This window comes from Ambystoma mexicanum, chromosome 7q (genome assembly GCF_040938575.1).
Source record: "Ambystoma mexicanum isolate Mex_15411 chromosome 7q, UKY_AmexF1_1, whole genome shotgun sequence".
Classification (NCBI taxonomy): domain Eukaryota; kingdom Metazoa; phylum Chordata; class Amphibia; order Caudata; family Ambystomatidae; genus Ambystoma; species Ambystoma mexicanum.
The window spans coordinates 495,787,747-495,801,332 of NC_090941.1; the positions used below are offsets into that span (position 1 = coordinate 495,787,747).

General features: G+C 49.3%; 1 protein-coding gene across 6 annotated transcripts in view; it reads right to left on the bottom strand.

Moving 5' to 3' along the window:
* CDADC1 (cytidine and dCMP deaminase domain containing 1) overlaps window positions 1-13,586 on the bottom strand; it is a 671,523-nt gene that overhangs the window by 307,302 nt on the left and 350,635 nt on the right. The window lies entirely within an intron of this gene.

Genomic DNA, 13,586 nt, shown 5'->3' on the forward strand with positions numbered 1-13,586 from the left:
TCTCACCTCAGCCTCCTTTGAACACATCGGATGCTTAGATCCCTGGCTACACTTATACATATAAGACTTTGGCATACTAGCGGGGGGAAGGTGGGTGGGACATATGGAGGAAAGGGGACAATGGACTAGGAGTACTCTATTCACTACAGTGAGTAACTTTAATTACTCATACGTCCCATCCCCTGGTTCACCGAACAAGAAACATAGGGTGGAGCTGTGATAAACTGCCTCATATCTAGGATGAAGCAAAAAGGTTCTTCAGAACCGCCTGGCCAAACTCTGCATCGCGCCTGGAGCTGGTGTCCATTGAGTAGTGTCCCAAGTAGCCACCTTGCTATGACATCCCAAGATGTGTGTCTCTGAAATGCGACGGCTGTGGCCTTGGCTCTGACCGCATAAGCATGAATTCCCCTCAGGAACAGGTTGGCCCATGACCATATACACCTCTGAAATGGTCTGAAGCATCCAATGGGCGATGGAAGCCTTAGAAGCCTGAGAGCCGGGGTTGGAGCCCCCAAAAGTCAAACAATGCTTCAGACGTCCTGAAGCATTTTGTCAGAGACTGAGATAAAATTTGAGTACCCTCCTGAGGTCCAACGAATGCAGGGCCCTCTCTGCCTCTGACTGCAGGTTCGGGAAAAACACTGGCAGGCAGATCTCTTGATTCAGATGAAATGGAGAGACCACCTTGGGCAAGAAATGTGGGTGAGTGCGCAAGATGACCTTGTCGTTGTGGAACGTGGTGAATGGCTCGCACGAAGACCTGCAGCTCACTAACTCTGCATGCAGAAGTGGGAGCCACCAATAGAATAGTCTTTAGCATCGCCAAGCCGATTTCCACAGAAGCCATCGGCTAGAAAGGCTTGCGTTGCAAAGCTACATGAACCACATTTGAGGTCCAAGACAGGCTGAGGTCTATGCACCGGAGGAAAAAGCCTAGTGATAGGCAGAAACATGTGCAGTTCCCTTAGGGACCACTGCAAAATGCTTAGGACTACAGATGTTGGCAGTAAACCCAATTGGTAGCAGTCTGTACCACCCAGATTTACCTGGTAGCTGTGGCTGAGCAGCCAGACTTCTCTCAAGAAGAGTTAGACAGTATATAGAGTATACAAGATAGGTACCAAAATACAGTAGCACAAGCAAACACTGACCAGAGCTTTGGTATCAAGTATATATTTTTTTATTTAAAGACACTTATAGAAACACTCCAGCACTATTATTGTGAGCAAGTTCAAAACGCAGTCACTATTAATATATATACATCCCTTATTCCTTATTAGACAAGTCTTAATTAACACCACTTATTTTCAGACAGAGGTGAGCGCTTAACTAAAGATGGCACTCCAATAAGTTATCAAAAAAGGGAGGGAAAAGGCAGAAATTAGAAAAGCACACAACACTAATACTTAAGAAGCACCCAGCAAGGCAGGAAAGTCAAAGTCTACTTGTGAGCAAAAAGTTCAGAGGCCAGGCTCCCTCTTAGAGAGAGTAGAACACCAATGCGCCCAAGATCACACAGTTTAAGAGGCTTGAAAAGTCTTGCAGAGAGTTCAAAAAGGAATTAGTTCAGCTCAGAAAAGTTCAGTTAGCCAGCCTAGGGTCAGCCCAGGTGGTAAGTCGAGGATTTAGTAGTCACCCGGTACAGACTGTTGCAAGGGAGGCTAGGCGGGCACAGTACCTTTAAGATGGAGAGGATCCTCCAGCGGGGGTAGTTGTTCCTGGCAGCGGGTGCATGTCGCAGCGTCGTCCAGAGGAAGAGAAGATCTCGACGTGGAGGAAAACTGAAGGTCATTGCACTGCCAGGGAAGAAACCAGCCGCGGAGTTCTCCAGTTAAAAAGGTACTACCCTTTTATTTGCGGTAGTGGTAAATTGTGGTATCCAAGTTGCTGGGGTGCTTGGCACAGGCAAGGCGGCCACGAGATGGTCCGGGAAGGCGAAAAGGCAGGCAAACTGGTTATCCCCACTAGTCAAAGGAAGAAGACTCCTCGGAATGAAGATCTCCTCTGTCGTCGGGAAAGGTGGTGAGACGGTTCAGCAGGACTCCACCGGTGGTGTCATCGTTGCAGGTCGGCTCAGCTTCTACCTCTTCGGATTCTTTGGTCCTGTGGTGACTTCTGAAGTTCCAGTCCCCAAAGCCCTGCTTTTATGCAGAAAACCCCCGTTCATCAGTCCTAGCTGTCACTCAAACATGCTAAGTGGTGAGACGGGCGGCTCACCACTGGGCCAATCACACAAAAGTGCGACTTGTGTTGCCGAGGCAACTCAGTCCTGGGTGCCTAAACCCCCCTCCCACACATCCTGTAGACCCAGACAGAGTGGCACCACTTTTGGAGGCTTCTGTGGAGAAGCCCGCCAAAAAGGGGAACAAATGGCTCGACTTGGGTTGGAGTTACAGAGGCAAACACAGACGCCATTTTAAAACCGAGTTCCGGCAAAAAGACCCAACCGGGGAATAAATATTAAATAAATAACCCAGCCGTATCTTTAACATTGCACCAAAAAGTGGTGTGTTTAAAATGAATGGGAAAATCCCATTGGAAATATTCCGGTGGAATATTTCACGTGGTAACCACTGCCACCAACCAGAAACTCGACGAGGGGGGACTGCACAGTGCCCCCTCGAAAAACAGACCAAGGGGCAATCTAATTACCCCTACTAGTACTTCCACAATGTGATGGTTTGTACTGGTTCTGTTCCCAATTTAAGACTAGTAAAGTCAATGGTGACTTTACATGCCCTGGGAGACAGTAGTCAGTCCTAGGGTATGGAGTCTATGTTTGGGGGTCATTATGACACCCCTGTGTTACTGCACTGAGGGTGCTGTGTAACACTTACCAAAAACTACATGAAACCCTATGAAGTAAAATACCCCATAGCCCATAAAACACATTACAAAGTCAAAGGATATCTCAAATCATGTCTAAGAGTGGGAGAAAAATAGTCTCACTCTTAGCAGGAGAAAAAAATAAACCCCAAAAATCCAGCAAAGCTGCTGGGGGACTCACTAGGTTTAGGAAATTAGCCTTAACAGAGAATTCTCCCTAACACCTAGACAACCCCTTAAGGTGGGCCTTAACCACCGGGCTGGCTGCCGAAAATACATGCTATGGGGAATTCTTGTAAGCCCCAATTACTGCCAAATAGGTGCAGCAAGTATCCAGCAGGACTCCAGAACGAGCCAGGTGTGCTGAAAAAGCCAGTACATCATACAGAGAACAGGAGACAGGGTCCAGACCCTTGTTGCAAGCCCAATGGCAGAACCTAATCCATTCTCTTATACAGGGACAGAGGCGAGGGCCTCCTGGCCTGCTGGATGATGTCTCATCTACAAAGGGGGAACGCCAGGGGGATTAGCATTCCGGTCAACCCTGGTTACAAACTTAAAGAACTCAAAAAAGGACCGGATACTATAGTTCACTGCATTAAACAAGACCATGTGAGAAGCATTAAGGGAAAAATAATTCAATTTACCCTTGTTAATATAAGAATACAAACATGTTTTATTTAGATACAATTATATTGTTGAGATCAATAAAAACAACAGGTCAAAAAGGAGTAAATAAATACCCTGTTGGTACTTCACATTCTTGTGACCTATATTCAGAAACTCAGTGACAAGGAAAGCAAACCTACAGAAACATACAGTTCACGCTTCACAATACAGTAAAGCAACCTAATTAATAAAAGCTTCAAACAATTACACAAGTATAACAGTGCTCAAATTCATAAAGCCTACTATATACGGCTCCTAACAATCATACTGAATGAGGTCCCTGTTGTCATCTGAAAATTGAACATGCTGAAGTCTCAGCTGATCAGGAACCAGGCCGCTAGGGCCAGTTTGTCTCGGTCAGGATGCTCCACTGCCCCGCCCTGCTGCATCAGGAAGCCCCTGCTGTGTATTGAAAGATGGACAGGACCCGGGGGGCACAACTGCAGCAGATCCTAAAACCAGGGTCTCGAAGGCCAGTGGGGGGCAACCAGGATGAGGCTGCAACCCACGGAGGCCCGGAACTTGCGAGAGCCCGTTGGAGCATGTGTGGGCAGGAACGCACAACACCTGCAGCCGTACTAACAGATCTGGAAGGCGTCTCCCAGTGACCCCTGACCCGGACCTGCCCATGAAGGAAACGGGGTGCTCTTGGCATTCTGAGGGGATGTGAACAAATCCAGGTCTGCGACCCCCAACCCTGGAACAGGGGCAACAAAGAGACATTTTGCAACTCCCACTTGTAGGTGTTGAACCCCAAGCGACTGAACTGGTCTGCTTCTGCATTGCTGTCCCCTGGGAGGTAGACAGCTGAGATCCAAATCCCCTCCGTCAGGCCCCATTCCCAGGTCGAAACTGCCTCCATGCAGAGGAGGGGGAACGACAGGTGACACCCTGCTTGTTCAGGTAAAACATAGTAGAGTTGTCCGAACTGACCAGAACCGACTTGTCCCTGAGGAGGGGGAAAAATGCCTTAAGGACCACGCCCACTGTCCTGGGCTCGAGCAAATTGATAGGCATAAGGGCTTCCGTCCTGGACCACGCTCCATGAATCGCATAGACCTCCACAGTAGCCCTCTGCCCAAGAGTGAGGAGTCCATCGTCACCAGCAGAGTAGGCTCTGGTCGGGTGAAGGGGGCTCCCAGAGACATTGGGCCTCATTACACGGAAGGCGGTGAGCCATGGCGCTATTAGCGGCATGGCTCATGCCGGTAAAATACCGGCACCACCTTGGCGGAAAGGGGATTTACCGCCCCATTCCAAGGTTGGAGGGGCGGTAAATCCCCCTTCCGCCATTGCCCTTCCCCATTCCCATTTCTGCCCCATAGGGCTTTATGGGAATGGGGAAGGCGCTAATTACGGCACCGCAATTTTGCGGTGCCGTAATTAGCTCCGAGGTCCCATAGCGGGTTGGTTTTTAACGCCTGCAAAAAGCAGGCGTTAAAGCACCAACCCGCTAAGGGACCTCGTAGTAAGGCGGTAATGGTTAACGGTCACCGTTACCATTAACGGTGGCCGTTAACCATTACCGCCTTCCGTGTAATGAGGCCCATTGTCCTCCATCAGCCACCAGCGAAGATTGGGCAGCAGGAGCAGTGGTATTGGGATCCTGTCCGACTGAGACTCCATCTCCTGATCCCAATTGGGCACCAGGTGGAGATGGAGGCGCCTCATCCTGAGGCAGGCGTGCTGTACAGTGAGCACGCAGGAGGCCATCAGACCCAGAATGTGCTGGAACAACCATGCTGAGGTGGTCGAGTTGGCCAGAAAGTGTCCCACCGCGCTGCAGAGAGACATAAGCCTCTCAGGTGTGGGGAACACCTGCTGAACGGTAGTGTTCCAACGCACCCCTAAGAAGACCAGTTCTTCAGATAGGCATAACTGAGATTTCCTCTGGTTGAGGGGAAACCCCAGCTAGTGGAGGGTATCTGCCAATATCTGGCAGGAGTGCACCACCCCTTCGGGTGACCACGCCCTCACCAACCAGTCGTCCAGATAAGGGTATAGATGGTGGACCTCCAAGCAGAGAAGGCCTCCCACTGCGTTCATCAACTTCATGAAGACACAAGGGGCTGTGCTCAGACCAAATGGCAGCATTTTGTACTGGAAATGGTACGACAATCGTGAACGGCAGAAACTTCTGATGCGGCTGATATATGGGTACATGTAGGTACGGATCCTTGAGGTCCAGGGAACACATCCAGTCCCCTGTACATAGATACTCAGCTATATGTGCGGGAGTAATCATCTTGAAGCGTTCCAGCCATAAACACAGATTCAGAAAGGACAGGTCCAGGACTACTCTCAGGCAAGCCTGGTTGTTCTTGGGTACCGCAAAAGTCCTGGAAGAGTAACTGAAGCCCCTGTCTACAATAGGAACCGGTTCCATTGCTTGCATCTCCAAGAGCGAAAGGACCGCCCGTAGAAGAGCCGGGACCCGATCTGACAAAGAGGAGGAAAGGAAGAGGAAGACTGAAGCCTGTGGAGACTATGGCTAGGATCCATGGGTTGCAAAAAAGATTCTTCCAGGTGTCGGGGAGCTGTGTTCCCGACCTTGACGTCACTGCTTCTTGGCGTCAGAGGCAGGGGGAGCTGAAAAAAAACATGCAACGTCCTCTGCTGCTTCTTTCTGTTGCCGCTGAGCGACCTGTCGGGCATCCTTTTACCGTGGTCTCTGAACCCCTTGAAGCCAGAGAAAGCGCAGGGTTTGAACTCCGTCCTACCCTGGGATTGAGGGAAGGATTTCTGACCTGGTTTCGTCAGGATGGCCAATGACTTAGCGGTTTGAGTGGAGGTTTTCTTCTTTGTTATTTCATCATCAGTGGACAAATTAAAAAGGTCCACGGCCTCATAGGGCATATCCAGGATTCGCTCCTGCACATCAGACAAAAACTTGGTGGCATGCATCCACGCCGTCCTTCTCTTCTCGACCCTGAGGTACAGCTCTCTGCTGACTGCATCGATGTGGGCGACCGACCGAAGATTCCTTGGGGTCCTGCGCAATGGCCCGGCAACTGCCAGACCGTCCTTGAAGGCTTGCTTCAGCTCCTGGTTAGCCGCAGCCAAGAGGGCATCCGCGTTGGCCTGCCGCATATGTAGCCCTGAGATGGAGTAACAGCGCTCAATCCTCCTTGGAGTGGCAACTGGAGGCAGCTCCCATGGAGGAAGACAATGGTTTAGAATACAACAAGGCTGCAGCCACTACAGAGGAATGGAGTTGCGGGTGAGATGTCAGGCTCCTCGTCCATCAACCGAAACCTGCCGTCCAACTTCTTATTCATCTGAGCATTGGCCCTGGACTTCTCCCAGACTTTCGGCGCCACCTGTAGTGGAATGCCATACTGGATCATGGTGTGCTTGCCCAAGACCGCTGCTAGCACTCCTGACTCTTGGGGGGCTTCCTCGGGAAGAGGGACCCTCAAAAACTCTGGCAGGCCCTGAAGGCAGTCATGAAAGGCCTTGACAGATGCTGAGGGTTCAGTGTCCTGGGCGTCATAGTCGTCCTCGACCCCTGCCCTCTTTTTTACAGAACAAGGGGATTCCGGGCCCTTGGACACAGGTTCCAGCGGAGTCCCCCCCAAACCTCCCAGGTCCGGAGTGGCAGACCGGTCCAACGGCTGTTGAGGGGATGGCATTGGTGGTACAGGAGGAGGTGGGAGGGTGGGGGGTGTCAGAACAACCGCTGGGACCTGAACCGCAGGAGGGTCTGGTAACGGGACCAGGAGCGCAACAGGAATGGAATGAGTACCCAAAGAGGGGGCCGGGGCGGCGCAACCTGGGGGTCTGAGAAAGGATGACCATATTAAACCTGTCCTTCCTGAGGAACTTTATCAAGCATCTCAAGTCCAAGATGAGTCTCAGTCCTTCATATCTTGGTCAGATGGTTCATGTTCCTCACAAATGGAGGTCAAAGACTTAAAACAATCCTTTCTAGGAATTGTCTTGTATGTAGGATTTCTCTACTTCCTTTGACGGAATCAAATGTTTCAACGCCAATGACTTCGACACTGATGGCGTTGATGGCTTCGATGGTTTTGGTGTCACAGACTTCGAAGCTACCAGTGTCGATTGAGCCCTCCAAGGGCTTGACCCCTGACTCAAGGGAGTCTTCAATGGATGAGGACTTGTCCTGTCATTGAGAGAGAGACCTCAACGTTTCTCTGAGGGGTCTCTTGCTCGTCTCCTGTGAACCCAGGATTTGGCCTTCTGATGTCACGACAGGAGCATGGCTGTTTGGTTTCTCCTTCGAGGGGATGGCCCGCCTTCTCAAAGATTTCAAGCATTTTTTGCCTGAACACCTCCCATTCGGCTGGAGTCGCCGACTTACTTGGGCAAGCTATTTTGCTTTCTGGCAAGGAATCAGAGGAAGTGGAAGGAGACCTATGGTGCCTTTCCTTCATCTTTTTTGATGAAGACGCAGAATGGTGCAGACTGCTCCTGGAACAAGAGCATTTCTTGGACCTCTTCCTTCGAGGCGAGGCGCCTTTCAACTGGTCTGACAAGCGCCTTTTCATTGGTGTCATCGAGAAGGATTTTGTAGGGGACTGCTATTTTCCATTTACGCTTCTTCAAAGCCTTACCTGTCATTGACTGGCAAGACCTACAGTCTGCCATCCTGCGCTCGACACTAAGGCACCACAGAAACACCCTATGGGGATCTGTAATAGACATCTTGGCTCCGCAGTCATGACACTTCTTCAACCCGGTCTTTGGGGTTGATGAATCCGATGACGAGGCCATTTCTCAATATGTCACAGTTTTTGAATAAACCGAAGCGTGTCATAATCTCGCAGCGTTAGCTATCGTGAAAAAAGTGAATTGCAGCCAATGGGCGCTACACTTGTCATATACCAGTGATGAGGTCGACCTTGAGACAGAGGCCCTCGAGGGACATTGAATCGACTGCATTGACGCACAGCACCCTGTGCCGATTTTTGTTTCTGAATAAGCTAGAGAAGATATCCAAAGATGAGGAATATGTGGGAGGCTACAATCCATTGAAAACATATTTATAATGTAACTCCAGAAATCTCAAGTAACCTCTCTACCAGATCTAGAGGGTGTGTGCATACTTTTCTGTACAAAATAGAAACTTACCAAAAGAACTGTGACTATAGACAGGGGCGTGGCTAGAGAGCCATGTAGAAGGGGCGCTTTTCGTTGAGCTCCTGTCAATCCGGTATGATCCTGGCCTGCACCACCAGACCCTGCGTGTGTGGATCCCTATAAACACTACACCAGAGAGATGAATCATTGGGGCATAATTGAGTGCAAATAGAACATGTTGGTGCGCAGATTGCAGAGATCGGCCTCGCAGAGAAAGTGACCCGATCGGCTGAGACGGAAGCAAGATGGCGGACGTGCAGCAGTAGCCTAGGTCCAGAAAGCAAGCAAGGTTGTGGTGAAGAGATTGATATCCCGGTGGCTGGCTGGATCCCGCGGTGTGCCCACAGAGGAGTTCGGGCTGTCAGGCAAGGGTTGTAAGTGAGAGGATACCAGCTGCGGAGTGAGGAGCGGCACCGTATTGAGCAGACAAAGGAACCTGGGAGCCGGACCAGAGGCAAAGCAGCATTGGCGCCATGGCTGCGAGAGAGATCACAAGCGAAGCGAGAGATCAGTGAGGGATAGCACCGCGTTGTGGAAGGAATGGTCCCGGGAGCAGGACCAAAAGGCAAAGCAGAATATGTGGCTGACAGAGGCGGCAAGTGAAGGGGAGCGAAATTAGCTGGACCGTGAGGAGCAGATAAAAGGAGCCTGGGAGCCGGACCAGAAAGAGAACAGCATCAGCGGCTGTCGAATGGGCCGCAAGTGAAGCAGTGAGTAACTATTCAGTGCTGGGACCGCTGCAGAGCTGGACTAGAAAGGAAACAACGTCGGCGGCCGGCGAGGCTGCTGGAGGGACAGCAGCATGGCAGACAGAACACACATACAAATTCTGTAACGTTGCCTACAGACATCTACCATGCTGGAAACACTAGTCGACTTATATTGTAATGCAAGGCACCAAAGTCATTTGTTACTAACCTCATACAATTTTATGTATTGACTAAACCCAGAGTGATTGTATGGTTCGAAAATATTTAAAATTATTGTTCTACCACGTTTCTTTTTTATATGTTGATATGAATAATACATTTGTGTTTTTACCTGTGGAAATAAGTACCTGAAGATCAGATTTTTTTAATACATCTATCTCTGGGTTTCACTACTAAAATACTTACCAGTGACAAAGGGAGGGGTAGCCTATATCTAACCTGCTTTAACTTTAATAGATTTGTCCCTCAAGAGTTAGGCCCCCCGTAACCAAAAAAAAGAGAACACCTATCCCCATGCTTAATCTATACTATACCATTTAAGACAGCATACCCCCGAAAGCAGGACAATTTACAATAAAGACTGGCCATCCCAGCGGATTGGTGATCAGCTGGATGCAAGGCCTCCAGTATTGGGGGAGATTGCACATTTGCATGACAGACATATGTGCTTAAGAGTCAACAATTCAACAACTGGAGGATAAGCCCACACAGTGACAAAACAGTAGTGTATATGTGAGAACAGTTTTCCTCCACTAGATTTAGAAGATCTCAAAGAGCGGCCTGAATAGGCACATGCACCAGCGGAATCAGATACAAAGCGATGCTTGCAGACAAACGCCACCCTGCCGGAGGTAGACCGAGATAAACAATAGCACGGGTATACCACAGGTGGTGCATGCAGCCGCCTCCTTCGGCAGTATACCAACTCCACTAATAAGTGACGCCACCAACAGCGTAATAGGTCAGAGACACCTAGAGAGCAGTACAGCTGCGCTTACCATAGTGAACAGCTCTCACTCAATAACAGTGAGCGACCTGTGGGAAACTAGTAGCGAAAGCGCCTTTAGAGGGGGGGAATAGCCAGCACGGCAAGAACCGTCCATGGCATCCAAGTCCCAAAAAACCAAGTCTAAGCCTACATTGGACACTTTCACGAAATCCACGATCGTGGCGGAGAGTGCTGCACCAGGGAATCTATCCCCAAGAGGAGAGTAAAATCAAGCAAAAGAAGACAAGCAGGTCCTGGAGGCAATAGCAGCCTTGAAGATTGCTCTGGAATCCAAAATGGATGCCATTAGCCTGAATGTGAATCTTCTGAGGCAAGATGCTTGTGCAATCGCAGAATGCACAGGGACACAGGAAAAAGAAGTGGCAGCGAATGCACTCAGCCTGAAGGACAACTCAAAAGACATGTCAATATTACAGCAGCAAATGTGGAATCTTGAAGGTAGAGTTGAGGATGCAGAAGGGATGGCCAGACGCAATAATGTAAGAATCATCGGACTCCCCCGAAGGGGAAGAGGGCACGAACCCTAGCAACTTTAAAGAGAACATGCTGTTACAGGAAATCGGCCTAGGCACCCTCACCCAGGGCTTCACAGTGGAGAGGGCACACCAATCACTGTCGAAGAATCCGCCACCCCGAGCCTCTCCACGGCCCATCATAGCCCGGATACTAAATTACAAAGGTAGGGAAAAGATCCTTGAGTACTTTCGGAGAGGTGGCACAATACAGTGAGCGTCGACCAATATAACGGCATACCCGGATTATACCTTGCCGGTGCAGAAACAGGATGCACTTTATATCTGTCAAGAGGAGGCTGCGAGGGGCAAACCTTAAGTATATGCTACTATATCCAGCAAGGCTGAAAGTGTTAAATAAAGGCAGAGCCTTTTTCTTTGACACCCCTGAGGACGCACACACATGGATGGACATGGAAACCTTGCCAACTGAAGTGGACCAACAAACGACAGGAGAAAGGGAAACGCGTTGAATGGTTTGCAAGGTCCCGCGAGAAGGAGACCAGCACGACCTGCAGACAACCGGGGGCAGTGGCCTTTTACACTCAATTCAGGCACCAACAATTATGAATAACAGGAACCGTCACCGCATATTCAATCTGTAAACGTGCTGCGGAAGGGCGTTTCACCCACGAGTGGATTTGTTTTTGGATATCAGTTGTCGGGTGCCTGCCGCACTCCAGACACCAGGACAAGTAACTGGTGCATGAGTGAGAAGCAGGGATGCCTGAGCACAAGGTATTGAGCTGGGCAATTGTTGGGGAAGGGGCGGGTAAGGGAGATTGGGTAGTTAGCGGGAAGTTAGCCTATAGATCCACACATGGAAAGTACAATACACACATCAGAATGTCGAGAATTTGAAAATGCTTAGTCTAGATGTGTGACCTTAGAATAGCCTCGTGGAACGTCAGGGGGCTTAACAGTTATATCAATCGTAATAGAATAATGTTGTATTTGAAGCGCCAGAGAATTGACATGGCACTTTTTCAGGAGACGCACCTCACGAAGGAAAGACAAACCGCTCTAGTGAGAAAATGGAGGGGCATAACTCTAGGTTCGCCATACTCTGCGTTTGCAAAAAGAGTGCTGACATGGGTGGTGCCGTCAGTACCATTTAAGGTCCTTTAGACAATTGGAGATGATGATGGTAGGATGTTAATAATTCAGGGTCGGGTGGAACAGAGAGAGCTGTGTATTATCAATACATATGCACCGAACCACGATACAGCTGCCTTTTTCCACTCGCTTTATTCCCAAATTGGCACATATAGGGATGGAGCAGTAGCATGGAGAGGAGACTAACTGCACGCTGAACCAGTTACCAGAAAGGTCAGTTGAGAAATGTGTTAATCCAGGCCTGCCAGCTGAAGCGTTGAATACGTTATTGCAAGAATTCAAGTTGTCCGATATTTGGAGAACTGGACACCCACAGGCCCGGGGATATTCTCATTATAGCGCTCCCAAGGATCTATATACTAGATTAGACTCTGTATTCACATGCGAAGAGACACTAATGGAATTTAAGGTGGTGGAATATAGAGCACGGGTGCCACCAGATCATGCTCCCCTAGTGGTCACGTTGCAGAACCGTCCTCGTAGGGCACGCATCCCGACTTGGAAGCTCAGAAGTGAGTCCCTTAGAGATGCAGCGTTCCAGGAACATTTGAGAGAAGGAGTGAAGGACTACTTCAAGAATAACACAGGAAGTGTAGACTCAGCAGGCACACTGTGGGAAGCCTTCAAGGTGGTGATTAGGAGACGGCATTAGCTAAGGCAAAGGGTATGCAAGCTATGATAGAAAATGATTTATGTATAGCGGAAACCAAACTGGAGGCCATGGAGTTCTCCAGAGACTTTTCCAGAGATCGGGCTCAAGACGTCACCCACCTCCAGCAAGAATGTATTTTATACTGGGAAAGATTAGGTAAACAAACTATAAGAAATATGTAGAAAGAGCATGCTGAAGTGGATAAGCTGGGACGCTTATTGGCCTTGTTATACAAGAGTGAGTCTAAGCGGGCGGTGATACGCGAGATCGTAGGAGGCGGTGGGAGGGTTGTATGACGCAAGAAAGCATCAACTACTGCTTTTACGATTATTATAAGGATTTATATTCAGAAACATCTGAAACACCAGCAGTAGAAATGGATGAGGCCCTGGCACAGATAGATCTCCACAAGCTGGATGCAGATGCAGTGCCTAGCTTAGACGTTCCCATAACTATCGAGGAGCCACAATAAGAGGGTTGCCAACCGGCAAAGCCCCGGGCACAGACGGATTGCACAGCAAATTTTACTAGGAATTCATTGCAGATGTGGCGCCCCCGCTGTTGGCTATGTCGAACAAACACTGGACACGGGCATACTACCAGGATCACTGGGAGAGTCCATTATATTCCCATTATTGAAGCCCAACAAGCCGGACACTGACTGCAGTTCCTATAGACCTCTATCGTTGCTCAACCAAGACGGGAACATTCTCACAGCCTTAATGGCCAATAGGCTCAAGTAGTTAATAGCCAAACTTATACACCCAGATCAGTCAGGATATGTCTGTCCCAGACAGAAATATAACGTGTAACCTGAGGCGGTTACACCATGCAATCGACCACACCTACGCCAGTACACGTCAATATGCAGTGGCGTCGCTTGACACAGTAAAAGCCTTTGATTCGATCAGATGGCTGTGGTTATTAGCAGTGCTGAGGGCTTTTGGTATGCGGCCAACATATATTAAATGGGTACAGCTACTGTA